Source organism: Hibiscus syriacus, unplaced genomic scaffold (assembly GCF_006381635.1).
Source record: "Hibiscus syriacus cultivar Baekdansim isolate YM2019G1 unplaced genomic scaffold, ASM638163v2 tig00117034_pilon, whole genome shotgun sequence".
NCBI lineage: Eukaryota > Viridiplantae > Streptophyta > Magnoliopsida > Malvales > Malvaceae > Hibiscus > Hibiscus syriacus.
In genome coordinates this window covers 4,266,498-4,289,076 of record NW_024063533.1, presented here as the reverse complement: position 1 = coordinate 4,289,076, position 22,579 = coordinate 4,266,498, and positions in this window count along the sequence as shown.

Here is a 22,579-nt window from a genome sequence, read left to right as displayed (position 1 = left end):
AATGACTTTATCGGGAGATTATTCTGGTTGGTTACCCCATCAGTAGTGTGGCTGTGAGCTTATGATCATGGAATCTTCATGTTAGGATGAAACCAAAGTGTGAAATTGGTTCCATCCTAATGACGCGTCTTTGATTCATTCAACTACGATAGCACTGGCTCATGAGGAACCATTAATATGGGGTTTTCATGACTCTGGCATTTATTCAGTTCCTTTTGGCTATTGGTGGCTTCAATGCCAATCTCAATGGGCTGTTAACTCGTCCCGTGTATGGCGGGTGATTTATAAGTTACCAATCTTGCCCAAAATTAGAATATTTGTTTGGCGTGTTGCTCATGGTGGCCTCCCTGTGGGCGCCAAGATTCGAGCTAGTGGTCTTAGGAATGGCATTTGTCCTCTGTGTCATTCTGTCGAAGAAACATTTGTCCATGCCCTATGGGACTGTTGGTATGCCAGAGACACATTACTAGAGGTCGTTTTTGTTAGTGTTATAGTGTCTTGCCTGGAGGTATCTCCCATTTCTTGGTTTGAGACGATGTTAGCTCTATTGGAGGTGTAAAAATTAGTAGTCTTTTTTGTTATTTTTTGGAATATCTAGAATGGACGTAATGCAAAGGCCCATGATAATATTTTTCAACCGCCTTGGGTTTTGGCTATGAATGCGAAGTTACTACATGAAGAGTTTAGTTCGGCTCGAACATCTATTGCTCTAGTTTTCGGTCTGCGTCTTCCACTGGCCAGGTTCCTCTTCCACCCACCATGACGATGCAGTAGCGGCCTTCTGACCAGGGTGTTTTCAAAATCAACGTGGATGGTGTTTTTTATTCTTTTTCTCGTATGGCAGCAGTTGGCGTGGTTGCTCTTGACTCTTCTGGATAGGTTTTGGGAGGTCTAGCGTTTTCTTCTCCAGGCTATGGTGAGGCAGGTCTTGTTGAGATTAAAGCTTTCCTTACGGGTCTTCGGCTTGCGCAGGACAATTCCTGGTCTAGAGTGGCTTTTAAGACTGATTCGGCGATTTTGGTCAACAAGGTTTCCTATAATACGGATGATCTTTTCACTTTAAACTTTCATCTTTATGAGGCTTGTGGGATTTTGGCTAGTAATAGGAATTATGCTCTTAGATTTGTTCCTCGTGATTGTAATACTATTGCTCATGAGTTGTGTCCACGATTTATGAGTTCTAAATATGGTCGTGAAATATGTGCAAGTATATACAATCGAACAAGTAATACAGTGATGAGTGAGTATCGTATCCATAGGGGTTGGAGGAAATTTATAAGTTCAATCAAAGCAAATAACTATTTTATCTAATTATAGTTAGTATGATTGTATGTACTAATGAGAATGTTGAGGCAATGTCAAGTGTATATTGTAATGGAATAATAGTGTGATGTCGTAGCCAATGGAGATGTCGTGGCAAAATAGAATTGTGTATAGTGAAATCAATTTAGAATGTAAAGACAAAACAACATGTAAACACCAAATTTGAATAGAGTGACTTGATAATCCTCACACAACAAACTATTACGTGCCAGTGGACCCCTCATATGTGGTTGGCAACAGAGAACACATATAAACAATGACAGTTGACTTTTAATAAAAATATTTTTTTGTCTTTTCTTCCCAGAAATGTCGTTCGAGTTGCTGCAACATTCGCATTTTACTTAACATTTCCAATTTGTCACGATAATTCTCCTCGCGCATCCTTGCTTCCAAATCTTGCACATCATTAAACAACACACCTTCCCCATAACACAGCTCCGTTTTCCAAAATAAAATGCCACGGTAAAATATATCCACCACATGCAACTATATGCTCCTAAATGCATCTATATGATCCTATATGGGCTTTTAGACAATAAATAACTTAGGTGAAAAAGGCCTTAAATATACCCTTTTTAATCACCCCCAAACTTAAGCTATTGCTTGTCCTCAAGCAATGGATAATAATAAGCAAAACAAAAATAACATGGCAAGTCCATGTTCAAGATAGTCATATGGACAAAATTTTAGCCCCCATAATAGTTGGCTTCAACACACTAGACTAGTTATAGAAATCAAGTATTGTTCCCTAGGGCAAGATCCTTTGTGTGTGTGTGTATGATTGTATCCAGTCCATGCTTAACAAATCTAGAAAATTTCTAAGCAAGCTCTCTTGTTTTGCTACGACATTTAGTAGTCACTTGAATACAAGTTTACTCCCACAATGTTTTCTTATTCTTTTTTTTACATTGCTACGAGGGGAGTCAGCCCATCACACCTACCATCCCACACTCTAGGTGAAAGGGAGCTTACCTTCTACCCCGAGCTAATCAAGTAGAGTCATCTCGTGACTACTTTTATTCACTCATATGTCGTGACTGCCATTTATTTAAATGTAATATCTAAGCAATGCCATGGCATAGTGGAGTGTCCCTATATAGTTATGTCGAAGCATTTATTCACAATTTCTTTTTCTTTCATCATTTTTCATTTTTTTTGAGCATGTGGGGTTTTTATCATTCAAGGACATTATCAAAGTTTTATGCCAAGACATGCAAGAGTTCTCTTATAAAAAATTTCTAAGTTTCTTAAGCATGGAAAACATACAATCGTGTATCAAAAAATTACAAAGAAGCAAGTTCTAGAGTTGATTCTATCATTCTCAACAGTCATGTACATTCAATTCTATCCATAAAGAGTTAATCGTGATCGGGCATCATTAATTTATTCCAGAAAACTAATTTGAACACTTACTAATGTCATGACATATTCATTATAATAATATTATCATGCAATGAATTAAGAACCCTACCTCCCCCAAACTTGAGAGAATCATTATCCTCAATGCTAAATAAAAAAAAATAAAACTAGACTACATGATATGCAATGCAATGCAAAGTACCTTGACTATTTATGGTGGTAGTGTTATGGCTATCGTGCGACATGGGCGCTTGTATAATGGTGTGGGCTGGAGTGTTTAGAGTCTGTTGGTAGTGCAATAGGGGGTCTAAAGGTCTTTTGTGATCAGGGTGAATTGAGGTTCCTCACGTTCAGGCACTTTCTTCAAACGACGTCGACTTCTGTGCAAAGGGAGTTGTGGTGGCATTTTTTATTGTGATGCATTGTGTGCCTTCGTGGGCTGCAGTAGTGATGTCAGGGTTAGTAGTTGGGGCTCAATCTCTTTTTGCTAGGTTGTGGGCATGGTTTGGATTGGGTCAACATCTTTCGCTCCTCCTCGTTAGCTGGATGTGGAGCATCTGCTGATGATGTAGCATTCAAAGATGTTCGTAAAAGTGCATCAAGGAAGACTGGAAGATCAAGAGCTACATACGGAAGGAGCTCCATAAAAGTTGTTTCCACAACCTCGTCCCTTCGCTTGACATAGGCAAAGAAGTTCGTCAGGTTACTGGTCAGATTCGTCACTTGACCCTGGGTTCGCTTGGCCAGAAGTGTTGCAATTTACCGTGGCATTTGTGCAGATGGGTAGACATCATCAGTCATGCCATCGTTTATGCCAATATCAATTGAGTCTTCTTTCTATGTTAGTGCAACTAATGTAGGGGCTTTACCATTATCCAAAAGTTTGGGAATCTGTTCTTTCCGAAACATCTTCAATTGTTATGGTAGTTTTGTCGTGTTCGATCGGAGCACCAGTATAGACCAAAATGCCCCACACATATAACAGTTCCACCTTCAAAATATTTTACCTTGGCATTTTGTGTATTTTACATCTGTATTGTAGGACCTTTGTAATAGTCCTCTTCCTTCAAAGTGCTCTCTACATGAAGCTGAATAGTAGTGGAATAAAATCTCTTTTTACTCTTCGTTGTTGTGGCAACTTTTAATCATTTGGGCAGCAAATTCTTTGAAGAGGTCGGGGTCATCGCTATGGAAGTAACCACCATCTGTATAACCTTATTCTTTCCCTGGCTATTCAAGTAAGGAAGCAAAACAACACTAATGAGAAAATTGACAATGTCAGTATACCACAAAATTATCGCGAAAAATAATAATTTCTCGTTAGGGAATTTTTCCTTAATCTCCATTTTATTCCTTAATTATTTTAGAATTTCTAGCCTAGACAAATGGGCAGTCACTTGGGGTTTAGGATGAGTAAATTCAATGAAATCCAAAGGTTTAAATTTCGTACCTGGTCTATCTATGACTAAGCTAGATCGACTCATCTCTTTTGGAATATCCTCGGGCTCCTCTTCATCTTCTTCATCGAGATTCAAGTGATTATTAGTGCATAAAAATTTGTTGTGGCAAAATTATGCAGCTTTCTTTTGGTCATCAACTCCTGCTGATGGGGGTTTTTCTTTTTCCGTGGTAAACTTTTCTTTTCTTCATTGGTTGCACTCTTTGAACCATCATCCTTGTTTTCCACCGAATCTTTTTGTATCTCAGGATCTTCGTGCACAATCTCATGACTGGGCTCTCCAAGCATCTCCCCCAAACTTAGCATCTTTGTAGATTTTGATGCCACTCCTTAAGGTGAATGTACCGTAATTCTCCTTGTCTTGAGCCTTAGTAACTTTAATATCACTAGGTAGACTGCCATGTGGCCAAGAATGTAATGTCGTGGCAATTTGGCCAACATGACCCTCTAAGGCCCTCAAAGATGAGTTGTGGCTTTGAACCAAAGCTCATTGACTCTGTAATAAGGATCCTTGATTTTTTATGGAGGTAGAATGGTCTTGCAACATGGTCTTCATGGTTGCTATAAAATCTTGGATTGTGGCCTCCAAAGAACTTGTGGTAGATGAGAATGGTACTCTCTTGTTAGAATTATGTCATGGCATATTCGTTTAAAACCCTTGGGAGTCATTGAAATTCTATTGTATATCGGGCTGACTGACATTGATGGTTCCTTGATTTCCCAAAGAGAAGTTTGGATGCTGACACCATCCAAGATTATAGGTGTTAGAATAGGGGTTGGTATTGCCTCGACTGTAGTTCCCTACATAGTTGATGGACTCATGATTGGTCAGAAACTCACTCTCATGATTATTGCCATGGCATAATAGACATGCTGAGTTGGCTGCCTTCACTTCTTTCACCTCACTTGATCGTTGCAAATTCTTCAACATATTGGGGGTGGCAGAAAGTTGGGGGGGACACGGAATACGTAGTATCAAACTCGAATGTCCCAGGCGCTTTTCACCCAGCTCTAAGCCTTGAAAATGAAAATTGATAATCATTGTTGGCAATCCCATCCAGGATGTCAAATGCCTCTGCATGTGATTTATCGATCAATGTCCCATTTGCCGAGGCATCTAGCTTCATCCTCGTGGGTGCATTGACTCCATTGTAGAATATCACAACTTGAGTCTAATCGTGGAATCCATGATTGATGCACTTGCGAAGAAAAATTTTGTATCGGTCTAAGCACTCATACATAGACTCTTCATCGCCTTGGTGGAAAGATGCTATGACATTCCTAAGATGGTTGTTCATATTCGGTGGATTATGCCATAGCAAAATATTTTTGCACAAGTCTACCCAGGACCTTATCGAGCCAGAATGTACTCCATTAAGCTATGCACTGGCGTGATCTTTCAAAGAATATGAAAATAAATTTAATTTCAGCACATCTTCATGCACACCTTGTTGTCTAAAGGAGTCACATACCTCCAAAAATGCCCGAACATGTTGCCTTGCATTCTCATGAGGAGCACTACCAAATTGTCCAATCAAGTCTAACATGTCGAACATAACCGATTTGAGTAATCTGAATCTTGGGGGCTACAATTCCAGGATTTAGGTTATCTAGGATAGGGTTTAAGTGATCTCGAATAGTACGAGGCCTAGCTGCATTCCCAGCATTCAGAATTGCCTCGTCATTCTAATATTCCTCTTGACCAATACCTTGATTTCCAATTTGATATATGTTTGCTTAAACACTTCTTCTTTGCCTAAAGAGTCTCTCAATTTCAGGTTCAATTGGTTCTAATGGCTTGTCAGAATGTCTCCTGGTCATACACCATGAAAAACTTGAAAAAGACGAGGAAAAGACAAGTAAAACTACAAAAAAGTGAAGAAGTAAAATAAAAATTCTATGACAAAACTAATTAACTTCCAGTTGCCAATCCCCGGCAACGACGCCAAAAACTTATCTGTGATTTGTAAGTACTAAATATGGTCGCGAAATATGTGCAAGTATACACAATCGAACAAGTAATACATTTATGAGTGAGTATTGTATCCACAGGGATTGGAGGAAATTTATAAGTTCAATCAAAGCAAATAATTATTTTATCTAAATATAGTTAGTATGATGGTATGTACTAATGAGAATGCTGATGCAATGTCAAATGTATGTTGTGATGGAATAATAGTGTGATGTGGTAGCAAATGGAGATGTCGTCACAAAATACAATTGTGTATAGTGAAATCAATTTAGAATGTAAAGGCAAACGAAAATGTAAACACCAGATTTGAATAGAATGACTTGATAATCCTATACAACAAGCAATTACGGGAATGAATGATAGGAGTCACTTAGGAAACTTAAGTCTATATTCTTAGGATGGTCTTACTTCTATGTCTTACTTGCCCGACAGATTTTACTAAAAGTGCCCTATGATATCTCTAGCCAAGGGACTCGACTGGTTGAGAATGCCATGGAAATACCTCTCGGCATTAGCAGGTGTAGGGATCCTATTGGTTCAGATCAATAGAATATATCACATCAATACCACTCAGTGTCAACACTAGTGTTGAGTTAATCGATAGGATGAATCCGCCAGAGGGGGCTGAATTGGCAATTAAAAATTTCAGTGGAAGCTTTTGTAGAAAATTGAAAATATTTGCACAACGATTTAGAGTGGTTCGACTTTCTCAACCAAAGTCTACGTCCACTACCTTAGCTATCCACACTAAGGATTTTCCACAAATTCACTAATTTGTCTTTCTTTTAAGGATAAAGAGTAACTTTACAAATCCCTCAAGAATTATACCCAAATTATTGAGAACACTCTTCCCCAAAGAGAAAATTACAAATTCGCAAACTTAACAGAAAAACATCACATGGTAGAATGTTTGGACAATTCTAGAACAAGGAAAGAACACTCAAAGATAAATACAATTAAGCACAAAGTGTGTTCTTGAAAGAAAAATGAATATTGAATGAAAATTGGCTTGAATTTCACAAACTTGATGTTTGATGCTTTCTCTCTTGATTCTTTCTCAATTCTTGTTTATTATAGGCTTCAGAACTTGTTTAAATACACCTTGGATCACTTATGAACGTTGGGGATCATTGGTGAAGTTAATAGAGCCGTTGTGGTGTGAATTCATCTTCAAAAAACTGTTAGGAGCGTAGGGGTATCAGTACACCTTCAAGGGGTATCGGTACCTCATGTGTAAAATTCAAATATTTCGACCATTATTAGACTAGGGGTATTGGTACATCTCAGGGGTATCGGTACCCTTTGGGCATTCTGTTTTTCTCGGAGCCAAAATTAACATATGGGGTATCGGTACCTTTGAGCTAGGTATCGGTACCTCTTTGCATAGGGGTATCCGTACCCTTATTACATTCAATGTATGAGGGGTATCAGTACCTCTTAAGAGGGTATCGGTACTTCCTTATTTAAAACTCATTTTTTTGGCTCGATTTTAGTTCGAAATATTGTAAAAATTATTTCAAAAATGTTTTAAGAATGAAACATAATTTTTCACTTAAGTAAGGAGTAAAATTGACATTTGAAAACTTGGAGTAATATATGCGATATTCGATTAATTTGATCAAATATTATTTTTAAATTTGAATATAAAATCTTAAAATTCATTAATACTTTATTTGTTATATCGAAACATCAAAATGTTTTCAACAATCCCCCTTTTTGATATAACAAAACACTTTGAAAAAAAATTTAAGATTTTCTTTTGAAAAATCATTTTTGAAAAATTGACTCCCACTCCCCCTTACTATATTCTCCCCCTTTTTGTTAAATCAAAAAGACTCTATTAAAACGTTTAAAAACAAGTTTTCCAATTGATATATATTTATATAGATGCTAAGATCAAAGTCAAGAGAAAGATTAGCCATTAGTTCATAAATCAATATTCATAATAATGTGTAAAGGTAATTGGTCATAATTTAACTAAGATGTAAATCATGCAAAAATTAATGAAATCAATATAAACATGAATTTCAAATTAAACATTCAAACCATTCAAACAAATATATCCAAAATCCAAAACACACAAATCCAAAACAAACAAGTTTAACATTCATCCAAATCATTCAAAATGTTTTAACAATTAAGTTCAAATTTAACCTAAGAAAACTCACAAAGATTTAAGATTTATTTGGGTGGTAAGAGGGATGGAGACATCAAGCTCTACCCTAAGCTTGGCTTTGATAAACATATTACTCAGAAGACAACCGTAAACTAAAGTTTCTACACGTTTAGAGGGAACGTTGTTTACGGTTTCAATGAGCTCGACAAAGATAATTTGTGGTAGGTTTATTTTCCTATTTTTATGGATACAATGTATCCACCATAGGTCTAAAGCTCTAAGAGTGGAGAATTTGCCTTCGGATGGTCTAAACCACCAAGAGATGATCAGATGAAGAAAACGTTCCTGGTGATCTGACAACGTACTCGCACTAGACTTGGCTTTATAAGGAGTACCTACTATTTCTCGCTCATTATCTAAGCCTCTATTATCTAGACAAAATGCTTTAGCTATGTAATCTGAGGCAATATAAATGTATTGGCCTAAAAGATAAGACCTAATACCTACTGTGGCGGTTTGGGACTCGTTTTGAATGCATACCGCATTGGAATAGAAAATGCGAACAAGTTGTTGGTAAACAACTGGTTTGAGCTGAAATAGTTTATCAAATTTCCATATTTGAAGGGTAGAAATATATTTAAAGTTCATATCTATCATGGCTTGAATGGAAGGGATACATTTTTCCCGAATTTTATAAGAATCGAATAGGTTAACAAACCTAGTGTAGATATTTTCCCGAAGGCCAGGTTTGTTAAAACAATAATTTCTAATTGCCATGTTAGGTTCATTTGGATTTGGAATTTATGGAGGAATAGGAAGTGGATTTTGAGGTCAGTTTGAACGACTCGAAGATAACCTAGGGCGTTTTGACATGATTTACGAAATCGGAATAAGAGTAAGGATACCTGCAATTTAAAAACACATGTATGCAACACAATCAATCCCAAAAATCAATATGAGTCCTCAATAATCAATATTCAAGATTCTCTAAAAAAAACTAATCTTAATGGGCAATTTTGAAAAACTATTTGAAAACTAAGTTTGAAAAATCATTATAAGTATAGTTTTCATTTAAAAACAACATCATATCAAAAACAACAATTTAAAACAAAACATTTTTTTTATTTCAAGAATTTTAAAAAAAATGTAAAATCTTGTGTTTTTGATGAAATTGGTTGTAGATTCTAGTTCTAAACTATAATCTATTGTTAGGATTTTCGGAAGCTCGAAAGACAACCGGAACGATTTGCAAAGAGGGGTCGGAACGGTTTTGTCTTTAGGGAGTAAGGAGATTGAAAGATAGAGAATTGGACAGCGATTTATAGTGGTTTGACTTTCTCAATCAAAGTCTACGTCCACTACCTTAGCTCCTCACCAAGGATTTTCCAACAAATTCACTAATTTGTTCTTTCTTTTGAGGATAAAGAGTAACCTTACAAACTCCCTAGTTTTTCCGGGCTAAACTAGAACCTTTCCCTAGCTTTTACACGGGCTAAGCTAGAACCTTTCCCCTTTACAAAATGATAAAAGATATAAACAATAAAACCTCTCTAAGGTAGGTGTTTACAAGAATTAAGCTCACAAGAACAAAATATTTACAAGAGAAAGATGAAATAAGAATGAAAAACTCTTCTCTTGTTTTTGATTACTTGGATAGTTGTTCTCTTTCTTCTTCAAGTGTCCTTAGCTTATATTTATAGCTTGGAATGTGTTTGAAGTCATATCTAGCCGTTGGGGATGTTTTGGAGCCGTTTGGGAATGATTTTTCTGCAAAAATAGGCTGCCCAGAATGGGGGGAATCGGTACCCCTTCATAGGGAATCGATACCCCTTCATAATATTCAAATATTATGACCGTTGGGCTTATGAACAGTGAGGGAATCGGTACCCCCTTGGGGGGAATCGGTTCCCCTTTTACATACTGGAATTTTTGAATTTACTGTAAAAATAGTAAATTACTATTCATAAAAACATTTTTGTGCTCAATTTTAAATTAAAAGAACTTTGAATTATTTTTGTAAATTTTGAATAAATTCAATTAAGTCCAAATACATTTTGTAAATTCAATTCAAGTCCAAAAACCATTTTGCCTTAAATTGTTATATCAAAACATAGTTCAACATCTATCAAATGCACGATATTTATTTCGAACTAGAACTAACTAAAACTAGTTCTATGTTCAAAAATCAATAAAATAGTGGTTTTAGAAAATATTACCTTGAAAAATTGAGATTGAGTGGATTTTGTTGTTGTTTGCACTAATTTGATGATGCTAGTACGATTAAGAGTTGAAAAACGATCAAAATCCTACTTGATTTCGATGAGTATGAGCAAAATGGAGAGTTTGGGTGAGAGAATGGGCGAATGGTGAGTTTTTTTAAGTTTAGGAATTTTAACAAAATGTGATTTTTAGGGATTTAAAGCCCAAACCAGACAGGGGCTATCAGTACCCATCAAGGGGTATCGATACACATTCAAAGAGGGTATCGATACACGTTAAAGTTGTATCGATACCTATAAAGGGGGTATTGATACCTGTTTATAGGGTATCGATACCTAGTGCACAAAAATGTCAAAATTTTGCTTTTAATCACTCAGCATGCAAAATTAATCATCTCTAATTGTATTGGTAACTCATATTTCAAAAATTAACTATGTTCAATCAATCAAATCTACCCTTAAATTTTATTTGAACATATTATTAATTTTCACTAAAGATCATAAACTCCCCCTAACTATTAGCATAGAATGCATTCAAAAATGTTATTTTTATAAGTATTTTTCATTTGCTAATTAAATGTGCTAAAATTATTTTAAACACTAAGTCAAGGTAGGTTAGTTAAACCTAATTCTCTCCTAAGTGTCCAAAATATCTCTTTATCTAAAGGTTTTGTAAAAATATCAGCTATTTGATGCAAAGTATCAACAAATTCTAGAACTACATCTCTTTTTGTGACATGATCTCTAATGAAATTATGTCTAATTTCAATGTGCTTAGTTCTAGAGTGTTGGATAGGATTTTTAGTGAGACAAATTGTAACATCCAAATAATCGAGTCAGTGACCAAAATGTAAGAACTCAAAACTTTAGTGGTTTAATTAGAATAATCTGAGAATTCAAGGATTTATTATGGAAATTTCTGGTCAGGAATTGATATTAAGTTTGGATTATTGGAAGAACAATATGGTATTTTCACCTGAAAGAATTTTATCTTCTCTCTTTTTAAGGAAGGTTACACGTGGAATGAGAGAAAATTTCTTGAAGCTCTTCTTTCTTTCTTCTTCTTGCCGTGCTCCTCTCTACTCCCCAAAGGTAAGATTTTGAAAGTGATAGTTTTACTTTAGTTTTTGGTTTAGTAATGGTAGTTTGGATGGTATAGTAATGGTAGTTTGGATGGTATATAAGCTTAAGGAAAGCTTATATAATATTAAAACAGCAATATGAGTATTTTAAAGATGGATTTGTAAAGTGGGGTTTTAGGTGAATTGTTATTATGGTGTAGTTTTTGAAGTTTTAATTGGATATTTGACTTGTCACTGATCTAATTAAAAGGTTAGGAGTGTTAGAATTGGGTAATAACATGTTTGAATGTTGGCTACGATTTGAAGATTCAAGTGTTTAAATGAGAATTTGGGTTGTTTGAGAGTTATAAATGTGTGCAAGGGGTTTGGAAGTATAAAAGTAAGTTTATAAACTCAAATTATATGTTTAAGAGAGTTTTTGGATGGATTTTAGCTGAGTTTCGAGTTGAAAATGACCATTCTGGGCCTAGTGTATCGGTACCCTTAGGAGATGTACCAATACCTCATGAGTTGAACATGCGTAATTGTTTGAGTGTGTATCGCTACACTGCGAAGTGTATCGATATCCTCAAAACATCGAATGTTATTTGTATATCGGTACACTGAAGAGTGTATCGATACCCTCAAAACATCGAGTGCTATTTGTGTATCGGTACACTGAGGAGTGTATCGATACCCCCAAGTATAAAATGAAAAATAGGGATTTGTGGAAGTAACTTTTATCATGATATTTATATAGGGTTGATAAGACTAGAAATTTACAGGACTAAGTGTGTCATTTGGAAATCATTAGAGTTATTATGAAAAGAAAGATGAGTTATAAATTTTGGATGAATTATCCTCCCTTAAATAAAGTAAAAAATAAGAATAAGTATTCTCTTCTGGAGATTTATAATCTTTTGATCAGTTAAAAGAATTAGTGATGTGCTAAATTTTCCTTAGGTTGGAAAAAGGAATGTTCTGCCATTGGATAAGGAGTAAAGTGAAACGAGTATATAGTCCACTCAACTGGAAAAACAAGATTATCAAAATGGAGTAATGGTTAAATGTTAAGAGCCACAAGGATGATGATAAATACCATATAAGTCGTTATCAAGGTTTTAAATTAATTTTGATTGCAAATTAGATATTGTTGTTGTTAAGCTCGAATATATTGCTTGAGATAAAATAAGAACATGAAGTAGAATTTTTTTACTAAGGGTTTAAACTTTTTGAAATAAGTTAATGGTGAATGGTCGAAAGTATAATTGATGTACGATATATGATTAAGTGAAAGTTGAAAAAGTTATTTTGAATTCAAAATCTATTGAACTTATATGATTATTAAAAAGATTCATTGAGAAAACTTTCTAAGAACCCTCCTTACTAAGTAAGTTGTTAGTAACGAGGCAATAGTTATTTGGATTAGTAAGAAACAAGGAAATGCAAGGTATATCTTGTCAATTGGAAATTGATAGTTGAGAAAAATAAGTTGGACAAATAAGTGCAATGTAGAAAAGTATATTGGAAATGATTATCAAGTAGTAAAGAAATAAACAAGTGGATTTCGTTGGAAGTAAGAGAAATTTATTTTGAAAAATTGAATAAGGAGTTCAAAAATGTTTAGTTTATATGAAATCCAGAATTAGAATAACAAGTTTAGTTTAAGAGTAAATGTGGTAACCTGGAATTGAAAACTCACTAGAAATTATTCAAGTTAAAGTGGTAAAAGTATTTGAAATGTTTAAGTAAGTATATGAATCTAGTCCTTGATGAATCGAGAGGAGAAAAATTCGTATAAGAATTTTTTTTAAAAAAATAAGGTTCTATTCAAGTATGGTTGACTATTAAAGTTATGAAGGTGCAGTAAATTAGTTGTGAGTATAAGTAGTATGATGATATTTTTCTTATCGGTATGAAAAGAGTTATGAAGTTTGAAGAAAAGAGATGAACTATGTTACAAGGAGGTTTTGATTTATGAAGGAATAAAGAACTGAGGAATTTAAGTGAATGAGTTAAAAGGATCAAGTTTAATAAGGGTTATATGAGGTGTAGATTATAAGTTTGGTATGGAAGTATGCAATTTTCAGTTCTCCATAGAATTGAGAAAAAGTTTCGATGTATTTTTGTAACAAGGTTATCTTTGAATACCAAATTGTGAAGTAATTAATCAAGATTGTGCATTTCATTCCTATTCCAAATGATTTTTTCATTGGATAAGTATGTGGAACTAGACATTATAGAGATAATTAGACTTCATGGAATGTCAGTTTTAAATGGTATCTGATGGGATCTAAAGTTTACTTCAAGGTTTTAGAATTATTTGAGTAAGGCTTTCGGAACTCGATCTTTATTTAAATGGGTGGTCCGATCAGATTATTCAGATTTTAAAAGTTATGTTAAGGGTGTGATAGAGTTAAAAAAATTAAGGAGAAAATTTGTATGCTAAGTTGCCCAGCATAAGTGTGGATTTTCTAAGGTTGTATTACTTTTCCATGCAGATTCAGCTAAGAAGATAAGAATATAATCAATAATTATATTATTTGTGACCAAGTTATTGAGGATAGATATATTACTTATTTGGATTGTTAAGTGTCAATAAATGTTATGGTGGTACAAAGAATATCGACATAAGTTTCGAGATTGTTATGATTAGAATCTAGAAAGGAATATGTTTTCATATAAGAGGAAAAGTTCTAGTTACTGTAAAGTAATTATAGAATTAAGTAAGAAAACAATTGAATTTCGATTTTGAGTTGGTAATATTTGTAGATATAAGTTGTGATAACACCCATAAGAACGTGATAAATGACACTATATTATGTTGATTTTAAAAGTCAAGAGTATGTGCGAAATCGAAGAAGTGAAAAGAAGAGACAGGGATTAAGTTCTGTGAAGAATGAGGAAGTATTTATCACTATAGCATGAAAGGTGAATGTGATAATTGATAGGTCAAATTTATAAGGTAATATCTATTTTTGGAAAGTGTTAAATGCATGGTCTTTAAAATAAAGAGGAATGTTAATGTTAGTCAGATATGAAATAAGTATGAGAATTAGACTTAGTGTGGCCAGAATTGATTAAAGGAGTTGAAGAAAAGGGTTTGGGTGATTACGCTTAATCTTAAATTGGCATCAGACAGTTAAAAGTCTTATGCGGTTTTGAATAGAAAAGAAATTGAGTTTCAAGTATGTGATAAAGTATTTTTTAAATGTATCATTTTGGAAGAAAGTACTTCATTTTGGGCGTAAAAGAAAACTCAGTCTTAAGTTTATTGGAATTTATGAAGTTCTGAAGAAAATTAGACATGTGGCATATCAGTTAGCGTTGCCACCAGAGATGGAAAATATTCTTAATGTCTTCTATGTATCTATGCTTCATCGATATCGGTCAGATCATGCACGCATTATAACTTCAAATGTGATAGAAGTTCAATCTGATCTGACATATGAGGAAGAATGGTGCAGATTCTATCGTATGAAAACAACCAGTTAAGGAATAAAACGTTTCTGTTAGTTAAGGTTCTTTGGAAGAAACCATAAAGTAGAATAAGATGCTTGGATCGTGAAGAAAATTTGTGGAAGCATTATCCCCACCTCTTTGTGTAATGAAAATTCGAGGAAGAATTTTCTTAAGGGGGAGATTTGTAACATCCCAATAATCGGGTCAGTGATCAAAATGTAATAACACAAAAATTTAGTGGTTTAATTAGAATAATTTGAGAATTCAAGGATTTATTATGGAAATTTCTGGTCAGGACTTGATATTAAATTTGGATTAGTGGAAAGGCAATATGGTCTTTTCACCTGAAAGATTTTTATCTTGTCTCTTTTTAAGGAAGGTTACACGTGGAATGAGAGAAAATTTCTAGAAGCTCTTCTTTCTTTCTTCTTCTTGTCATGCTCATCTCCACTCCCCAAAGGTAAGATTTTGAAAGTGATAGTTTTACTTTAATTTTTGATTTAGTAATAGTAGTTTGGATGGTATATAAGCTTAAGGAAAGCTTATATAGCATTAAAACAACAATATGAGTGTTTTAAATATGGATTTGTAAAGTGGGTTTTTAGGTGAATTATAACTATGGTGTAGTTTTTGAAGTTTTAATTGGATATTTGACTTGTCACTAGTCTAATTAAAAGGTTAGGAGTGTTATAATTCGGTAATAACATGTTTGAATATTGGGTACGATTTGAAGATTCAAGTGTTTAAATGAGAATTTGGGTTGTTTGAGAGTTATAAATGTGTACAAGGGGGTTTCGAAGTACAAAAGATAAGTTTATAAACTCAAAGTATGTGTTTAAGAGAGTTTTTGGATGGATATTAGGTGATTTTTGAGTTAAAAATGGCCATTCTAGGCTAGTGTATCGGTACCCTTAGGAGATGCACTGATACCTCATGAGTTGAACATGCGTAATTGTTTGAGTGTGTATCGGTACACTGAGGAGTGAATCGATATCCTCAAAACATTGAATGTCATTTGTGTATCAGTATATTGAGGAGTGTATCGATACCCTCAAAACATCGAGTGCTATTTGTGTATCAATACACTGAGGAGTGTATTGATACCCCCAAGTATGAAATGAAAAATAGGGTTCTTTTATTCCAAGTTATTTTGATTTGATATAATTGAGTTCAAGGACGATATTGATTTTATATTTGTTTTGTGTAGTGATTGAACGTAAGTGACTTCCGGTCAGCTTGGCATTTTGAATATCGATTAGAAATGATTCGGATTAGACTTTAGTGAGGCAAAGGTGAGTGTTACTTACATAATTTATTGATGTTTGAAGGAAGGCTTGTGATAAGCCAACCTAAAGTGTTTTGATCAAAATAAAATGATATTATTATATGTGAAGATTTTATATATGAATATGTTTTATACAAGTAAATGAATTCGTTAATTTATTATATGTGATATTAAATAATCATGTAAAATCACTATGAAAATATAATATGTGTGATTAAATGAAAATAACGATCAATACTTTGTGATACAAGATATCTGGAATCAATGTTTAATTATGAATAAATAATAACATTTGATAATTTTATGTGATAAAGATTTATGTGAAAGATTATCCGAATATGTGTTAAGTGAATATGTTCTACGGAACATAAATAATAGTGGAAATGTGAACTTTGAACAAGTGTTGTGAAAAGACTCTATGTGAGAAGAACAATGTGAATAAGAGGCACTTTGAATAATGGTTTAACATAATTATGTGATTAATAGCCCAAAGTATATGTATGAGGATTAGAGGTATAGTTGGCATGCCAAGAGTTGAGGGTCTATGTGGTCTTTCGGGACAATTATGTGGTCCTTCAGGACAAATATGTGGCACTTCGATGCAAACCTACATGGTCCTTCGGGACAATTATGTGGTACTTCGGTGCAAATTACGAGCTGTGGTGACAATATTAGTGCACAACCTCAATGTACTCAAATACCTAGAGTTCTCAATATTATATTCTTGGGCAAATTAAACAAATGATTATAAAGTGAAAATGTATCAGTTCTATGTAGTTTATATGAAACTAAAAGTCTATATAAGAAATGACTTGAAGATATAATCAAGAACAAAATAAGTATAAATTCTTCAGTAATTATTAAGAGAGGTTATAAGTTATAAAAATGGTGATTTTTGGTAACTTAACCTATCTTTTATAAAAATGTACAAATGTTTTATATATTCATAGTACTTATAATGCCTCACTAAGTCATCGACTTAGCATGTGAGTGTTTTCACACGTAGGTTTAAAGTTATGCAAGGAGTAATACATGTAAGCGGGATCAGGACAACATACATTTGAAGATTATGGGATCAAAGAGATTTTAAATTGTATGTGATTGTGTATGGTAAATGTTGTTGGCATGTACAATAAATGTAAAGTTTAGATACTCTAATATGTATTTTAATTATGTTTTATCATGTTTTGTTTTCATTATCAAATTTCAATGGGATTTTTTAAAGAGTCAAAGTGTTTTGATAGTCAATATGACGTCTCAAATTCGTATCCGGGTCAGATACGGGTTTGGAGTGTTACACAAATAGCACTAGTATTGTCACACTTGATAGGTATGGTACATACTTCAATTCTATAGTCTAAAAGTTGTTGTTTCATCCATAAAACTTGTGCGCAACAGCTACCCATTGAAATATATTCCGCTTCAGTGGTAGATAATGCAACACTATTTTGTTTATTTAAAAACCAAGAAATCAACATATTTCCTAGGAATTGACAAGTACCAGAGGTGTTTTTCCTAACTATTTTACATCCTCCATAATCCGCATCAGAGAATGTATGCAAGCTAAAGTTAGAGTCTCTAGGATACCAAAGTCCTAAACTATGAGTGTCCTTGAGGTATCTAAAGATTCTCTTAATGGATTTTAGATGTGATTCCTTAGGGCATGATTGAAATCTAGCACATAATCAAACACTAAATATAATGTTTGGTCTACTTGCAGTTAGATAAAGTAAAGAGCCAATCATAAACCTATAAAGTTTAACATCTACATATTTATCTCCTTCAACTTTGTCAAGCTTTATAGATAAGCTCATTGGAGTGGTTTCGGGTTTGACATTTTCCAATCCAAACTTCTTAAGCATATCATTGACGTATTTTGCTTGATTGATGAATATATCATCTTTTCTTTGCTTGATTTGGAGCCCCAAGAAAAATGAAAGCTCCCCCATCATGCTCATCTCAAATTCACTTCGTATTAGCTTAGAAAATTCTTGGCAAATTAGTAGAACCAAATATTATATCATCAACATAAATTTGAACTACTAATAAATATTTACCTTTTCGCTTTAAAAATAATTTAGTGTCAACCTTCCCTTTTGAAAAACATTTTTCAATTAAAAAGTTTGACAATCTTTTATACCAAGCTCTAGGAGCTTGTTTTAAACCATATAAATCTTTTGTCAACTTAAAAACATGATTTGGAAATTTTGAATCTTCAAAACCAGGAGGTTATTCCACACACACTTCTTTTTTTATAAAACCATTTAAAAATGCACTTTTAACATCCATTTGATATAATTTAAATTCATTGAAACATGAAAATGTTAATAACATTCTAATAGCTTCTATCCTAGCTAAGGGAGCATATGTTTCATCATAGTCTATTCTCTCTTCTTCTTGAGTATAGCTTTGAGCAACAAGTCTAGCCTTGTTCCTTACTATATTACCACTCTCATCTAGTTTGTTCCTATACACCGAGTTAGTACCCACAGTAGATTTATTACTAGGCCTTTCAACTAATGTTCATACTTGACTTCTCTCAATTTGATTTAACTCTTCTTCATAGCCATAATCCAATTTTCATCGGTTAATGCTTCTTTAACATTTTTAGGCTCTATGCATGAGATAAATGCAACATAATTTCATACGTCCCTAAGAGAAGATCGAGTAGTTACCCCTTTGGATGGATCACCTAAAATCTCACCATCCTTGACATAGTTATACTCTCTTGGGTATGAGATTTCCCTTTCTTCAATGGTTAGATTCTTGAAGGCATCTTAAGTTTCTTTATCCTTCACTTCTTCCTTTGATGATGGTTCTCCAACTTCATGTCTAACGTCATGTGTATTTATAAAACCTACATCATTATTAACACAAGAATCCTTCCTCGGAAGGGGATTATCATCGAAAACAATATGGATAGACTCTTTTACCACTAACGTTGTTTTATTAAATACCCGATAACCTTTAGAATTTAAGGAATAACGCAGAAAGTTCCTTCATCACTTTTAGCATCAAATTTTCCATTACCGTTGTTTAAAACAAAACATTTACATCCAAAAGGATGAAAATAGATAATGTTAGGCTTTTTATTTTTGAAAATTTCATATGGAGTTTTCTTTAAAATAGACCTAATCATTACTCGATTTATAACATAACAAGCAGTATTTGTGGCTTCCGCCCAAAAATATTTTGGCAAATTGTATTCACAAAGCATGGTTCTAGCCATTCCTTCTAAAGTTTGATTTTTCCTCTCAACAACTTCATTTTGTTTAGGGGTTCTAGGTGCTGAAAAATTATGGTTAATTCCATTTGAATTACAAAACTCAGTAAATCCACGATTTTCAAATTCAATACCATGATCACTCCTAACACTAGAAATTAAGTAACCTTTTTCGTTTTGGATTACTTTTGAAAAAGTAATAAAATGTTCTAATGTTTCATCTTTAGTACTTAAGAATAGAACCCAAGTATATCTAGAATAGTCATCTACCAATACAAAGTCATATTGTTTTCTACCCAAGCTAGTAGTCCTAATTGGCCCAAAAAGATCTATATGGATCAATTGTAATACTCTACTGGTTGATACATCATTAATATATTTAAATGAAACTTTCTTTTGTTTTCCCTTTGAGCATGCATTACATATTTTATCTTTATCAAATTTTAGCTTTGGCAACACTCTTACTAAATCACCTTGAATTAGTCTTTGTAAAACACTCATGCTTGTGAGACCTAGTCTCTTATGTCATAACCAACTATCATGTTCATCTTTAGCAACTAGGTACAAATTAGTCATATTTATTGAATCTAAATGCACCATGTATATATTTCCTATTCTATGACCAATGAGCATAATCCGATTAGATGCAATGTCAATAATTTTACAACCATTTGTTTCAAACAAGACATTGTATCCTTTATCACATAATAGACTAATACTCAATAGATTATGCTTCAACCCATTCACATATAATACTTTTTCTATTTGTATGGAAGAGTTATTACATATAGTACATATACCTTCAATGTAACCTTTTGAGTTGTAACCAAAGGTTACCACTCCTCCATTTTTGTCGTTAAGCTCTATAAATCGGCTCTTGTCTAAGGTCAGGTGTCTTAAACATCCAATATCAAGGAACCATGAGTTTGAACTTGCATTTCATGCCTTGAAGTAATGCTCCTCTTCCTACAGACATAGATTAATTTTTTTATTTTTGGTACCCAAATTCTTTTGGGTCCATATTCATTGGTACCTAAAATCCTAGTCCCCTTGGGTATCCATTTGTTTAGGATATCCTTATCCTTAGTAGTATTGAGTCCTTTAGGGACCCATATACTTCAATGATTTTACCATTAGAGGTTCTTCGGGGACCTCTATGATTGTAAGTTTTAAAGTTTTTTCTAATATAGTTGGATTTTGAATTTTCTCCTTTTTTCAAAACATTTTGTTCTAACTTTATCAAAAGAAGCTTTAAGATCATTATTTTTCTTTTGTTGATCGTCATTTACTCTTGAAAGTATATTATGCAAATCATAATTTTTCTTTTCAAAATCTTCAATTTTGATTTGCAATTATTTTATTTTACTTTCAAGATCATTGTTGGTCTTGGATATGAGATCATTTTCTTTTTTCAATTTTGAAATATCTTTCTTGTATTTTGAAATTAATTTTTTATAATCCGAAGCCAACCCATTATATTCCTATAATAATTCATCATAAGAATAATCTTCTAAATCAAATGAGTTAGAGGTTACCTGAGAATCTTCCCCAAAAGCCATCAAGCAAAAGTTTACTACTTCTTGTTCCTCTTCATTTGATGATTCATCATCAATCCAAGTAGCCACGTGTGCCTTGTGCTTCTTCTTTGGTTGACCCTTCTTCTTTAATTATGGGCAATCGTATTTGACATGCCTAGGCTTTTTGCATTCATAGAAAATGATAAGGTGCTTCTCCTTTGGTTCATTTTTGAAGCCTTCATTTCGTTTGAATTTTTTTCCTCTGTTGGGCTTTGTTAATTTTCTAAACTGTTTAGCAAAAAATGTCATTTATTCATCATTAGAATCACTCTCATCTTTTGTGGATTTGAGTACAACTCCAACATTCTTCTTTTTCTCCATCTCTTTCTTTTTCTTGTCCTTCTTCTCGAGGTCTACCTCATCTTGAATCATCATTTCATGCGTGAGGAGAGAACCAATAAGCTCATCGAGAGTTAAAGAGTTTAGGTCTTTAGCTTCGATGATCGCCGTCTTCTTCGATGGCCAAGCTTTTGGAAGAGAATAAATTATCTTCCTCACAAACTTCTCGTTTGGAATAATTTCTCCATATACCTTGAGGCCATTGACAATTACGGAAAATCTATCCGTCATAGCTTTGATATCTTCTCCTAGATTCATCCTGAAATTTTCATAACTATGAGTAAGAAGACTGATTTTTTGTTCTTTTATCTCGTTAGTTCCTTCATGTGTGACTTGTAGTTTGTCCCATATCTCCTTGGCGGTTGTACAAGATGATACTCTCTCATATTCATCTGGTCCAAGTGCACAGAAAAGAATATGGATAGCCTTTAAGTTGAGCTGGAATAATTTCGTCTCTTTTTCACTCCACATATTCGGATCTATGGATGGTTCGGTGTATCCGTTCATCATGATTTTCCTTGCTCCTATGTCACTAGCTTGAATGAAATATCTCATCCTATTCTTCCAATACGCATAGTTAGCTCCATTGAAGAAAAGAGACTTGTTGACGGGCTGAGAATCAAGAACGAAGTCGAAGTTTGATGTAGAGGCCATTGATGACTTGAATATCAATCGAACTCTTCCCGAATCTACTCAAGAGGTGGTAAAACTTTCAAATGAGTGTATCTCTGATACCAATTATTGAACTAATCGATAGGATGAATTGGCCAAGAGGGGGTGAATTGGAAATTAAAAATTTCGATGGAAACTTTTGCAGAAAATTGAAAATAATTGCACAGCGATTTAGAGTGTTTCAAATTTCTCAACCAAAGTCTACGTCCACTACTTTAACTATCCACACTAAGTATTTTCTACAAATTCACTAATTTGTCTTTCTTTTGATGACAGAGAGTAACCTTACAAATCCCTCAAGAATTATACCCCAAATTCTTGAGAACACTCTCTCCTAAAGAGAAAATTACAAATTCGCAAACTTAACAGAAAAACCTCACAAGGTAGAATGTTTACACAATTCTAGAACAAAGAAAGAACACTCAAAGATAAATAAAATTGAGCACAAAGTGTGTTCTTATAAGAAAAATGAATATTGAATGAAAATTGGCTTGAATTTCACAAACTTGATG